The 14,938-nt window shown below is 45.7% G+C and overlaps 1 pseudogene; it reads left to right on the plus strand.

Annotated features, from left to right (window-relative positions):
- The first annotated feature begins 247 nt into the window (after positions 1-247).
- The window catches only part of LOC119360238, a 33,648-nt pseudogene continuing 18,957 nt past the window's right edge, over positions 248-14,938 (plus strand).

The raw sequence follows: 14,938 nt of genomic DNA on the forward strand, positions 1-14,938 counted from the left end.
AATCTCTCGCTCGTCTCTCCCTCTTCCCCGCACCACTCCTCGCCGCCGCCACCACATACGGCGCCCGATCCCGTCTGATTCTGGCGTCCTCTGGCGGCACCCAGCACACCACTGTGCCCCCCTCCCAACGCGCCTTCCTCCCATCGGACCAGATCCGGCGCGCGCGTCCTCCAGCGGCCAAGCGCGACCCTGCCCAGCAGCTAGGGTTAGGGCCAGCACATCGCCGGTGCTCACTCCTGCCAGTGCAATGGTTGCTGCTTTGGTGGAAGGTGAACTCATTGACCGAGTGGCAGCAAAAGCTAAAGTTATGGAATTACTTACGCCTGTATGTAATCAAGGTGGTGAGGTGATTGCCATTTATGGAATGGGCGGACTTGGAAAAACAACCCTCATGAGAAGTGTCTACCAACAAGAACACGGCGACAGATTTCAAAGGCGTGCCAGGTTAACTGTCTCACGTTCTTTCACCGAGCAGGAATTTATTGGGTACTTACTCCAGCAATTTCTACGCAATAATGCAGATAAAGGGGAGTTTGGCTGTGGCTCTGGCTCTGGCAAGGAGCCAATTGTCCAGTTGGCAGAGATTTTACTGGAACATAAATGCCTCATCGTTTTGGACGATCTGTGGTCTGTTGGGAAATGGCAGTGGATAATGAAGCTCCTGCCGCCACCAAGAAATGATGGTCGTAACCGGATCATTGTTATCACACGAGAACTGAATATTGCTGAAAGTTGTTCTTCCAGAAAGGAGAACATATACAATCTTGAACTCCTAAATGAAACAGACGCTCGCAAACTATTTCAAAAGAAGGTATGACCACAAACCTGGTTTCAGCTAATTTAGCTTCTCATTTTCTGTTCAACATGTCTCTTTGCATGAAATACCTTCTAGTCACATTGTTTAACTTCTCTATGCTTAAATTATCTAAGAATAATTGTGTAAATATTCATTTATTTATTCCAAGAAAGAAGCAAAACATATATTAATTATGTTGCTGGTTTTTTATTAAGTGACACATACTCAAATTAATAAGAATATAAAGCACGCTGAAACACCTAACTAAACATGCCTTATGAATAAATAAATGGAAGAACATAGGCGATGTGCTTTGTGGTAGCCAAGTCAGATCCGACGAGCTAGAACCTCCTTCTGTTTACAAAGACACTTGTCAAAGGATTAAAACTATGCCATAGGCGATAACATACCTACTCCTTCGTCCCAAATACTTATCATTCCAGATTTGTCTTAAGTCAAACTTCTATTAATTTTGATCAAGTTTATGTATAATTATCAACATTCATAATACAGAATAAATATACTATTAACTCATAATTCATAATCAGTCTACTCAAATGAGACTATTTGGTGTTGTAGAATTTGGTAGGCTTTTCAACAAAGTTAGTCAAACTTGGCGAAGTTTTACATAGGGCAAAGCTAGATTGCCGAGTATTTCAGACGGAGAGTAAGTGTACATGAAAATTCAAATAAAACTGCCATTTTTCTCCCAAAGTATTTGCTATATATTAGTTACTTGTGCGTAATGCCAGGACATAATAACCATACAAGGCCCCACCATTTTGAATGTATTTGCAAAACTAATTATGTCGATTGCATCTACACCAACCTATCCACACTTCCCCCTATTTTCCAGCACCCTGGTATCCAAAAACTCAGTTCTTCCTTCCAGCCAACTCTCGTACTGATAATTTATCTCAGTCATCATCTTATACACAGATGTAACCATGGAAGCACCCAAGTTTTCCTACTGACATGCGCATAATTCTTTTTGCACAATTGGAATATATCAGTTCAGAGACCAGTGAAAGGCTCTCTAAGGCCGCAAGGTAAAGTTTCTCAGCAGCCAATTGTCATCCATTAGTAGAAAAGGGGGCATTGGTCCAGGCCGGGTCAGCCCATTAGTCCCTGTTCAATCCAGAACCGGGACCAATGGTGGCATTGGACCCGGTTCGTGAGCCCCGGGGGCCGGCCGGGCCACGTGGGCCATTGGTCCCGGTTCGTCTGGATCTTTTGGTCCCGGTTGGTGGGACAAACCGGGACCAATGGGCCTCGCTCCTGGCCCACCACCATTGGTCACGGTTGGTGACACGAACCGGGACCAAAGGCTGCCCTTGAGTCCCGGTTCGCGCCACCAACCGGGACCAATGAGGTGCCTATATATACCCCCTCGCGTAAGAGCAGAGCACAGTGCTTTGCTTTTTCTGGCAGCCGAGGGGGAGAGGGCTTGGTGGTGCTCTAGCTCACCTCCTGTGCACACAAGGTGTTCGATGGAATGCCCGAGCCACACTACAAAAGCTTTCTCCTCTCCAAACTCGACCTCCAAGCTCCATTTTTTTTAATATTTGTCTAGGTTTAGCGGTCCGTCACGCCCCGTACCCGTCTTCACCGCCGTCGATCACCCGCGTCGATCTCATCGCCGGCACCACCGTGGTGAGCCTCTTGTTCTTATCTTCTTTCTGAAAGGAAAAATATTCTTACTTGTATGTTTAGATAGATACTTGTATTATTTTCTTACTTTTATTATTGCATCTTATATAGTGCGATGGTTTTGGTATCCGCCCTCGTCCTGTCTATGATTCGGATGTGGTATATATTATCTTTTCATAACTATTGGTTCATTTATTGTTTATGAAAATTATGCCGACCAACGTGACATAGATTTTATTTATCTAGGAGGTTGTTGAACCGGAAATTCCAACCGACCCTAATGTCGAGAGTCAAATTTAGTTGAAGAAGAAAACAATTTCTTGAAGGAAAAAATAAGAAAAATTGAGGAGGAGAAGATGATATTGGAGTTGCATGTTGCGGATGTCGTCGATGATCACAAGATCAAGATGGACGCAATGCACTTGAACATTAGAAAGATTAGAAAATATGCCATTCATACCGAGGCTTGGTATCATTATGCCGTTGGATCAGTTGTTACCTTGGTTGCGATTATGATCGTATTTATTTTTGCATTGAAATGTTTTAAATAGTTTCAATGTATGATTTAATTAATTTAGATGCTCTGCAGAGCTTTATGTTGTTCTGTAATGATTTTCGCTTGAAGATGAGAACTATGTATGTACTTTGCTTTTAATGTGATGATGAACTTCTATTAATTTGGTCACTTAGTTATCTATTCATGATGTTTTGTAATGATTTTTGACACACTTAATTATATATAATGCACGCAGATGAACCGGCAGTGGATGTACGGTGACAGACGCACCTCCGAGTACATTAAGGGCGTGCATGACTTTCTTGAAGTGGCTGAGGCAAACAAGCAGAATGGTTTTATGTGTTGTCCATGCCCTATATGTGGGAATACGAAGTCTTACTCTGACCGGAAAATCCTTCACACCCACCTGCTTTACAAGGGTTTCATGCCACACTATAATGATTGGACGAGGCACGGAGAAATAGGGGTTATGATGGAAGACGGCGAAGAAGAAGAGTACGATGACAACTATGTGCCCCCTGAATACGGTGATGCTGAACATCAAGAGGAACCAGATGATGTGCACGATGATGCTGCAACGGGCGAAGCTGCTGAAGATCAAGATGAACCAGATGATGTGCCCGATGATGATGATCTCCGCCGGGTCATTGTCGATGCAAGGACGCAATGCGAAAGTCAAAAGGAGAAGCCGAAGTTCGATCGCATGTTAGAGGATCACAAAAAAGGGTTGTACCCCAATTGCGAAGATAGCAACACAAAGCTCAGTACCGTACTAGAATTGCTGCAGTGGAAGGCAGAGAATGCTGTGTCATACAAAGGATTTGAGAAGCTACTGAAAATATTGAAGAAGAAGCTTCCAAAGGATAACGAATTGTCCGACAGTACATACGCAGCAAAGAAGGTCGTATGCCCTCTAGGATTGGAGGTGCAGAAGATACATGCATGCCCTAATGACTGCATCCTCTACCGCGGTGCGTACAAGGATCTGAACGCATGCCCGGTATGCGGTGCATTACGGTATAAGATCAGACGAGATGACACTGGTGATGTTGACGGCGACCCCCCAAGAAGAGGGTTCCTGCGAAGGTGGTGTGGTATGCTCCTATAATACCACGCTTGAAATGTCTGTTCAAAAACGGAGAGCATCCCAAGTTGATGCGATGGCACAGTGAGAACCATAAGAAAGACGGGAAGTTGAGAGCACCCACTGACGGGTCGCAGTGGAGAAAAATCGAGAGAAAGTACTGGGCTGAATTTGCACGTGACCCAAGGAACGTATGGTTTGCTTTAAGTGTGGATGGCATTAATCCTTTCGGGGAGCAGAGCAGCAATCACAGCACCTGGCCCGTGACTCTGTGTATGTATAACCTTCCTCCTTGGATGTGCATGAAGCAGAAGTTCATTATGATGTCAGTTCTCATCCAAGGCCCTAAGCAACCCGGCAACGACATTGATGTGTACCTAAGGCCATTAGTTGAAGAACTATTACAGCTGTGGAATGGAAACGGTGTACGTACGTTGGATGAGCACAAACAAGAGGAATTTGACCTAAAGACGTTGCTATTCATGACCATTAACGATTGGCCCGCTCTCAGTAACCTTTCAGAACAGACAAACAAGGAATACCACGCATGCACGCACTGTTTACTTGACACCGAAAGTATATACCTGGGAAGCTACAGGAAGAATGTGTACCTGGGCCATCGTCGATTTCTTCCGACCAACCATCAATGTCGAAAGAAAGGCAAGCATTTCAAAGGCGAGGCAGATCACCGGAAGAAGCCTGCCATGCGTACCGGTGATCACGTACTTGCTATGGTCAATGATTTACACGTAATCTTTGGAAAGGGTCCCGGCGCACTAGCTGTTCCGAATGACGCTGGGGGACATGCACCCATGTGGAAGAAGAAATCTATATTTTGGGACCTACCTTACTGGAAAGACCTAGAGGCCCGCTCTTCAATTGACGTGATGCACGTGACGAAGAACCTTTGCGTGAACCTGCTAGGCTTCTTGGGCGTGTATGGAAAGTCAAAAGATACAGCTGAGGCACGGGAGGACCTACAACGTTTGCACGAAAAAGACGGCATGCCTCCAAAGTAGTATGAAGGTCCTGCCAGCTATGCTCTTACCAAAGAAGAGAAGGAAATCTTCTTTGAATACCTGCTTAGTATGAAGGTTCCGACTGGCTTCTCGTCGAATATAAAGGGAATAATAAATATGGCAGAGAAAAAGTTTCAGAATCTAAAGTCTCATGACTGCCACGTGATTATGACGCAACTGCTTCCGGTTGCATTGAGGGGGCTTCTACCGGAAAACGTCCGATTAGCCATTGTGAAGCTATGTGCATTCCTCAATGCAATCTCTCAGAAGGTGATCGATCCAGAAATCATACCAAGGCTAAGGAGTGATGTGGTGCAATGTCTTGTCAGTTTCGAGCTGGTGTTCCCACCATCCTTCTTCAATATCATGACGCACGTCCTAGTTCATCTAGTCGACGAGATTGTTATTCTGGGCCCCGTATTTCTACACAATATGTACCCCTTTGAGAGGTTCATGGGAGTCCTAAAGAAATATGTCCGTAACCGTGCTAGGCCAGAAGGAAGCATCTCCATGGGCCATCAAACAGAGGATGTCATCGGGTTTTGTGTTGACTTCATTCCTGGCCATAAGAAGATAGGTCTTCCTAAATCGCGGTATGAGAGGAGACTGACTGGAAAAGGCACTCTTGGAAGGGACTCAATAATATGCAGGGACGGATATTCTTGGTCTCAAGCACACTACACAGTTCTACAGAACTCTACCTTGGTGACCCCGTATGTCGATGAACACAAGAACAGTCTGCGCTCCAAACACCCGGAGCAGTGCGACGACTGGATTACATGTGAACACATCAGGACTTTCAGCAGTTGGTTGGAAACACGTCTCAGAGGTGACAACACTGTTTGTGATGAGCTGTACTTGTTGTCTAGGGGACCATCTTCGACTGTTACGATTTGGAAAGGATACGAGATAAATGGGAATACATTTTACACGATTGACCAAGATAAAAAGAGCACCAACCAAAACAGCGGTGTCCGCTTTGATGCAACAACCGAGAGGGGAAAGGACACGTATTATGCTTACATAGTGGACATATGGGAACTTGACTACGGACATGATTTTAAAGTTCCTTTGTTTAAGTGCAAATGGGTCAATATGTCAGGAGGCGGGGTACAGGTAGACCCACAGTACGGAATGACAACAGTGGATCTGAAAAATCTTGGGTACACTGATGAACCATTCGTCCTAGCCAATGTTGTGGCACAGGTTATCTATGTGAAGGACATGTCTACCAGACCGAGAAAATAAAAAGATAAGGAAGCGAATACATCATACGATGAGCCAAAGCGCCACATAGTTCTTTCAGGAAAAAGGGACATCGTGGGAGTGGAGGGCAAGACAGACATGTCTAAAGATTATGAAAAGTTTCATGAAATTTCTCCCTTCAAAGTCAAGGCTGACCCCAGCATCCTGATAAACGATGAACATTATCCACATTATCCATGGTTACGGCGCAATAAGCAAATGACACAAGCGAAGAAAAAATGAAGACTTTCTCCCGCAACTATTATGATGATACCATGCCAACTTTGTAACAGACGATATTATGATACCATGCCAACTTTCAACTTTCAACTTTTTCAGAGTTCATTTGAAATGCTTTAATGTCTTATGGTACGGCCCTCGTAAGAAAATAAATAATGCAGAAAACAAAACAAAAAAACTGGAAAATAAAATAAAAATAGCTACAATAAGTATTTTGTTGTAAGTAGAAACAAAATAAAATAAATAAAGCAAAAAGAAAACAAAAAAAGTGTATTCAAATTTCAAAACTAATGGCACTAACAAAAAATTTATATTTTTTCTAAAACTAAAAGCAAAAAAGAATTAAAAAATAGTTCTTCTCCTCTATTCCTTTCTTCTTCCCCTCTTTTTTTCTCTTCTTTTTTTTCTTCGATCTTCTCCTCTGTCGTCGTCGATATACCCCCCCCCCCCTCGGCGCTCTCGCTCAACCAAAACTCTCGAGGACACCCAAACCCTAGAGAAAAAATGATGTTGGTCTCCTACCCCCTCCCGCTTCGCCCCTACCGGACAAACTCTCTTGAGGCCACCCAAATTTACCAAGTTAAAAGAGCATTGTCGTCGAGGCCACCCCAAACCCTTGAAGCATTGTGTCGAGGCCACCCCAAACCCTAGAGAACAGCGTCGAGGCCACTAATTAACATGATCCCTTATTGTGATTAGCTAGCTAGTTCTACGTTTTCCACTAATATATATCCATCTGTACCATGCATGTTTGAATAATAATTGACATGTTGTAAATATTTGCAGAAACTATGGAGCACTACCGAGACGAAGCAACAGAAGAGATGTTGGGGGAGATAATCGCAGAAGGAACTGATGTCGTTGCTTCATTTTTCATCGACGTCGTTCGTCAGGAAGGACTGGGTGAAGAAGAGGGCTATGTTCATGATGGCTCCGGCCCATTAATGCCGGTACAAGAAGAGGGCTATGTTCATGATGGCTCCGGTGATGACCCAATGGAGGTACAAGAAGGAGATCGTGCTGACTACTCCGGTGACCGAACCGAGTCCGGCCAGGTATATATATTAGTTAAGCCCGTGCTGACTAGTTAATTGATGCATTAATTGTTTTGGTATATGTAGACATATTAATTAACTCTCGTCTTTCTTCCTTTTTCTAGCCCTCCGGATCGAGCACAACTTCGGTAAGGAGACGAGGCCCGAAGAAAAAGTTGAGCTCGGATGAAAAGTTTGAGATCACAGCAATCGCGCGCGACGGCGAACCGATTGAACCCATCCGGACAAAGAACGCATTTGTTGTTCAGTGCGGGGTTCTTGTTAGGGACAAGATCCCGATCAGCATCCACCAATGGTATAAGCCTAAGGAGGAAGACCCTCAGGTGTCTTATGTCAATGATATTGCAGAAAGATGATCTTTGGACTGAGCTGAAGGCAAATTTCACCCTACCGCCAGAGGAGGATCCGGAGAAGCTAGTTAAAGAGCAATTAACTAAGTCTTGTGCTCTTAAGAAGATGGCAGGCCTATTCAGGAGGTGGAGGAAAGAGCTGAAAAAGTTTGTCGCCAAAGAAGAGACACCAGAATTCATCGGGAAATATGAGAAGATTAGAGATCACTGGCCCGCATTTGTGGCCTACACGACATCGGAAAAGAGTAAGAAGATGTCAGCGACAAAGAAGCAAAATGCTGTGAAGAAGAAGTTTCACCATCGCACGCGGTCAGGTGGCTACCTGCAAGCCCGGCCTAAGTGGTCCAAGGCTGAGAATGATCTGCTTGATAAAGGGATCGAACCAGAGACAATGAGATGGCCAGACCGTTGCCGGACTTGGTTCTTCGGGGCTGGCGGAGCCTTGGACCCTGTAACAGGGGAGTGTCGTTGGACGGATGAGCAACTGAAAACACCAGTCACAAGGCTTCGGCAGTATATCCGTGCAGCACAGCAAGGGACGTTCGTTCCAGACAGGGAGAAGGACGAGCTCACAATGGCCCTCAGGAATCCTGAGCACCCTGGACATACACGAGGCACGCCAGGCCATTCCGTGGAAGGTTGGTTTCCCGGACGCAGGGGATTACAAAACCCACGAGAGGAGGAAGAAACTGGAGCAGAGCCAACTGCAGGCGCTGCACGAAAGGTAATGGGGCTAGAGGAACGAGAAGCAGATCGCGAAAAACGACCTGCTGAAGCTTCCCCCCAAGCTACCCCGCCATCTCAGCGGAGAAGCAGCGTGGCTTCCACGGAGCTGCTTCAACCGGAGCATGTCTTGACGGCTCCTGCCAGCTATCCCGTGGATGCTATCATGGGGACTCAAAATTGCCACCTAATGACACGATGGATGAATTTGAAGGTCAAGGCGGCTGTTGGCTCTGTTTATCCTACTGAAAAAGGCGCAACTTTTCACTGCCGGCCGATTCCAGAAGGATATGCCAGGGTGATGGTGGACGAAATAACGGAGGGATTTGAGGACCTCCAGCTTGACTGCCCTACCGGTGAAGGGGAGACTAGGCTGGGTTCTGCTCTGAAGACTCCATGCCTATGGCGGAAGGAGCTCATCAACCTTCCGAACTGGACGCCTCCGCCTCCTCCTCCTCCTCCGGCGAGTCAGGGCACTCCGCCTCCTCCACCGCCTCCTCCTCCCGCGAGTGTCGATCAGGGCACTGGGACTCCTTCTTCGGCGCGTGGTGGCACTCCGCCTCCTTCTCCGCCTGCGCCGGCGTGCCCGAGCAGCCAGCAGCCTCCTCCTTCTCCGGCGCGTCGTGGCACTCCGCCTCCTTCTCCGTCTGCGCCGGCGTGCCCGAGCAACCAGCAGCCTCCTCCTTCTCCGGCGCGTGATGGCACTCCGCCTCCTTCTCCGCCTGCGCCGGTGCGCCCGAGCAGCCAGCACCTTCCTCCTTCTCCACCTCGCCAGCAAGGGCGAAAGAGACCCGCCACCGCCCCGGCTGCTCCAGTGCGTCGTAGTCCTTCTCCTCCGCCTAAGCAAGCACGAAAGAAGACAGGCACCACAGCCGCTCCGTCTGCTCCGGCGTCTAGCAGTACAGCAGCCAGCAGAGGCGGGAGGCAATAAAGATACAGTCCACCTCTCAATCCTCTAGAGAAGTTACCGTACGAGAGGACCGAGGAGGAAAACGAGACGATCGTGCAGGCCCACATGAAGGACTTCTTTGAAGGGGTGAAAGCAAAGAGACATCCACCTCCGGAGGAGAAGGTAGATCCGGTGAAAGCAAAGCGCACTATCGATGCCCTGAGGAAACCACCAAAGTCTCCGCCGAGAACCAACTATCAGCGCATTACTGAACAGACATATCTTGAAGCCCAGCGGTCGGGAAGTACTGTCAGTGATAAAAGGTTAAAAGAACGAGCAGCTGGGAAAAAAATTGCCCAGCTCGGCGAACAAGCACAGCAATCGTGCGCCCCGCTCAATGTGTCTAATGCTCCGGGGACGGTGGCGGTTATGGCAGTCTTGGAGATTACCTGCCTGACGATCAACTTCCTGATTTCTTGGAGGTGGACGAACACAAATACGAGTACGGGAAGCCTCTCATCAAAGATGAAAAATCTCTGACAACTATGATGCGAAGATTCCATAATTGGTACATGAAAACCTGCAGAGAGTCTGGGGGGACGAATGCTTTGTATCTGAATATTAAAGAGGAGCACGACCTCATTGCAAATGATCTGTTGACTGTTCCATTTGATGAGTTCTTCGCGTTCTTCAATCGAAAGGCCCTCGATAAACTAATGGTCTTTTGCTACTGTCTGTAAGTACCATTTCTGTCATTAAGTCTCTCTCTATATATAGCTCGGCTCTTTCATTGCATGTGTTTATAATTAATTATCCTCACTATATTATGCAGATTGAAGATCGCCGAGTGCAAAAAACAAGAAATATATGATATTGGGTTCGTTAACACAAATATCATAGATGAATTTCTGGTTAAAATGCACGCCGCAGAGGCCGAGGAGAACTTGCTACAATCGTTGAACAAAAATCAAAACAAAGATTTAATACTCTTTCCTTACAACTCCAAGTGAGTGTTACTATCGTGTGCATATTCGGTTTCCCTTATTACTCGAGCGAGGTTATAGTAATGTAATTGATGAGTTATGCATGCGTGCGCAGATTCCACTATATTCTTCTGAAGATTAAGCTTGAGCGGGGAGTAGTAAACGTCTTAGACTAGAGAAGAAAAGATCTCCAAACCTATGCGGACATGACTGAAATACTCAACAAGTAAGTTCAATCGATCATTTATCGCACCATATCGGTAACTTTTTGTTCATTTTCTGATATCTCAAGTAATAATATTTATTTTCTTTGTCTTGCAGGGTTTGGAAACAGTTCACCACAAAAGTTCCGGGACTGCCGAAGGAGCTGCGATATACATACCCAAAAGTAAGTACTACTAGCTAGCTAGTTGCGCGCATCTCCCATAGATTCTATTGCTATACTTTCATCAATGCCATTTATAATGCTTCATTATCAGTTTGATTGACCTCTATTTCTCGTAAAGTGCTTGTGGCAGGAACAAGGGAATGATTTCTGTGGATACTACGTGTGCGAGTTCATCTACAACGCGACTTTAAAACATAAGCGGGGCTACTCTAAAAGACAATATGAAGTGCGTAAGCAATAATATTCACAATTTCAATTTATTACACCATCATTTCTGTTGAGTTTCATTCATATATGTATTAACCCCCTTCTTCAAATTAGACGTGGCAGATGCGGGATGAACTCCTAGAACAAGATCGCATGAAAGCAATTCAAGAGGAATTGGCGGGATTCTTTCTTGACCACATCATCAATAAAGCCGGAGAATATCATGTGGAAATTGATTTTAATTGCTAGAGGATTGTAAGAGATTTTACATATTGTATATGTATGTAGTCAGTAGCGTCGGATAGATAATACGAAAACTTGTTGTTCGACCAATCTCTCGGAGAAGGAGAGGTCGATCGATCACTTCTCTCGGTATGCATGACGAACTTCTGTACTTAATGGTTCCCTTCATTTTCTTACTAGCTAGCGTATCGAGGGCCTCTCTATGTACAGTACGTAGCGTCGACTAAGCACGGACTTAAGAGAGGACACTTCTCTCTATTAATTAGCTAGCTAACACAATAAATTAAACACCTAAATTAACCCCCCAAAACTTCCAAACCCCCTCTCCCCCCTTTAAAAAAAACAGAAATCACGGCCACTGAAATGCTGACGCGTGGATGCCTTTTGGTCCCGGTTGGTGCCACCAACAGGGACCAAAGGCCCTCCTGCCTGGGCTCGGCGCACCGGCCACGTGGAGGCACATCTGTCCCGGTTCATGTTAGAACCGGGACTAAGGGGGTGAGGCATTAGTCACGACCCATAGAGAGGCCCTCACGAACTGGGACTGATGCCCCCTTTTCTACTAGTGATCCCAAATGGTTGTCTTGCACGCATCACGAGTCCTTGATTAAGAATATCCATCCCATCACACAGGTCTCTCCAAACTTGACACGGGCAAAGTGCGCAAGCAGTCTTGTGCCACTTCATCCCTTAGTTTTGTGTTATATACCACCGCTTGTAACGGCGGGCATCTCACATGGCGGTGTGTGTAAGCCACACTCCAGCAGCTAGCACTTATGGTCGTCCCAACCTCCGTCCGCATACCCAATGGCAACAAATCCGGGAAGAAGAGAGCTTGAGAAATCCAACCATGGTATTCTTATTTTCATTGCGCCGCAACACCATGGCATAGGAGGCACTATCTCTCTTTTTTTACATGTGGGGGCACACACTTTTCTAGGGCGTTGTGGACCACATGATTACCTCGCGATTCAAAAACTTATTTGGTCTTAGTATGTGCTTTAGTTCTTAATTACTTTAGATGAAGTCCACGCATGCAACTTTTAGTGCAGAGCCAGAGACTGCATGCTCCACCCACCTCACTTCCCACACTTTTTCTTTTGACTTCCAAATTCAAATTTATTATATCTTTTGAACCGCAAGTCAAATTTGGCAAGAGGGTTGTGCGGTGTGCCTATGCAAGACAACATCATGCATGTGGTGGGCTTGAAGCTGTGGATTTTTTTTGATGCAACACATTTGATTGAATTGATATATCGAGGTGATGAAATTGCATCGAAAGAATACCTGGCGTCTGCATAATATTATGCACAAAGCCAACAAGTCAGAACAATCCAAAATAAACATTGTTTTACATAAAAATAATAAATCACTCCAACCTATGGTGCGGCAGATCCAATCCAGAGATTACACCACCATCCATGAGTGGAGAATACCTCCCTGACCGCAAGCTCCAGCCGTGTAGAGGCCATGATAAAAAAGTCTGTCCTCCGGCCTCTGTAGGATAGACGAGGTACGGAGGCATCACGTACATGCATGAGTAACTGCACTGCATTGCGGATGAAACACATCTATTATTAAAAACCACATCATTCCTGGCAAGCCGCAGTGTTCAGCATAAGACAACCGCCCCCACAACAATAAGTGCATACATTTGTTTATCAATACCCATCAACCAATTGCTGAACATATTACGTGCACTACATGGGGGTATAGATTTGAAGCTACTTGAACTATGGTCCAAACTGAACGAGCGAACTTACACTCAAAGAATAGGTGTTTAATCGACTCGTTATGCTGGCAAAAGACATATGTCTTGCTACCTTCCTAGTTTCATCGCGTCAAATTGTCTCTTGTTAATATGACCCCTCTGTTTCGAAACCAGAGGAATATTTTCACTCATAGAGGAATTTTGAGTTTCAACAAATATCTGTTATCAACCAAAACATCAGCATCAACCGTTGAATCATAAAGGATTTCAATAAAAACATGTCATACTGATGCAAATTTCATCGAAACTTGTCTAGTTCACCTGAGAGCTGAATGTCCTCCAGTCGAATGAGTAATTCATTTCATGTTGCGAGGGGAGGCCCTAGAAGATCCTTACGGAAAGAAATATCATGGTTTTCTTGCCCCGAACCATGTTTGATCGTGACAACTTTATTTCTGATAATCCTGTACAAGCTAGGGTATTGCAGCATAAGTGAGGTGGCCCCAGCAAGGTGTCTTCCAAGAATCAAACTTGAGAACCATCTGTAATAGAGAAGGTGCCAAATCGAAAAAAGAATTCTTTAGCCTTCATCACGCCACACCAAAAATGTGAATCATCGGGTTTCCAATGAACTTGAGAGATGGCTATGGACACGATGTACTTTTTATGCATGATTTACTGCCACACTCCATTCTCAGTATAAATGTGTAAACCCATTTACTGAGAAGAGCGATGTTCTTAATATCAAGATATTGAGCTCCAAGCCCCCCATGAGTTCCAGGTTTGAATAAAACACACCACCTAGCCATCCAATATTTCTTGGATTCATTATCGTACTACCAAAAATATGTGGATCTAAAGTAATCGAGAAGCCAAACATGTATTGTACTACCAAACATGTAGTGAACCATATTGCTAAGGACGAAATTAATCAATATCAATTTCCCCCCATATGATAAGAGTTTGGCCTTCCAACTGGCTAGACGTTTCTCAAGTCTCTCTTCCACGTGCTTCCACTCTGTGATGGTTACATGCCGATAGTGTATGGGAATACCCAGATACGTGATAGGACTGCTAGAGCTGGTGTTAGCATCTTGGAATAGGAGGTGCTTGGCACGTCGGTCCACCAGTTATGGGCCGAGCCGGGGACCCACCAATACTAATAAATGGGTAATGCAGGTCCTGGCCCTCCGTGTAATAAAGATGAAGATATCTTGAAAACTTGGCATATACTTCAAGGCATGGCATGCTTATTCCTAGATTGTAACCATCCATGTGTAAACCCTAGATACCGCCGGTGCCGATATAAGTCGTGGGGTTTAGTCTGTAGAAACACAACTAGGAGGTTTAGAGCTTAGAAGTCCTTCATACCATCTCGAGGTAGAACATATTCACTACTGGAATCAGCTACTTTGCCATCTGCCAGCTCTTTGCCGTCAGCTAGCAGACGGCAAAAAAGCTCTTTGCCATCAGCTACCCCAAAGCAAACGGCAAAGAACTGGCTGATAGCAAAGAAAGCCTTTGCCATCAACCTGTTCTTTGCCGTCCGCTAGCTGACAGCAAAGAATCTTTGCCGTCCGCTAGCAGACGGCAAATAGGGAGGGGAGGGGCACTGAGGAGCTGGTTAAAAAATACTTAACGTCCCCCCGCTTTGTCGTCCGCTGCAGACGGCAAATATGAACAAAAGCGGACGGCAAAGGAGGGTGGACGGCAAAGGCTACCCTAACTAACCTAACTAACGGCCGAGCCTCCTCCCCCACCCGTTACTCTTATCTCTCCCTCGACCTCCTCCGCCCCCGCCACCACCGCCCCCGCCCCCGCCGCCCGGCGCCGCCCCC

This window comes from Triticum dicoccoides, chromosome 2B (genome assembly GCF_002162155.2).
Source record: "Triticum dicoccoides isolate Atlit2015 ecotype Zavitan chromosome 2B, WEW_v2.0, whole genome shotgun sequence".
Taxonomy (NCBI): Eukaryota; Viridiplantae; Streptophyta; class Magnoliopsida; order Poales; family Poaceae; genus Triticum; species Triticum dicoccoides.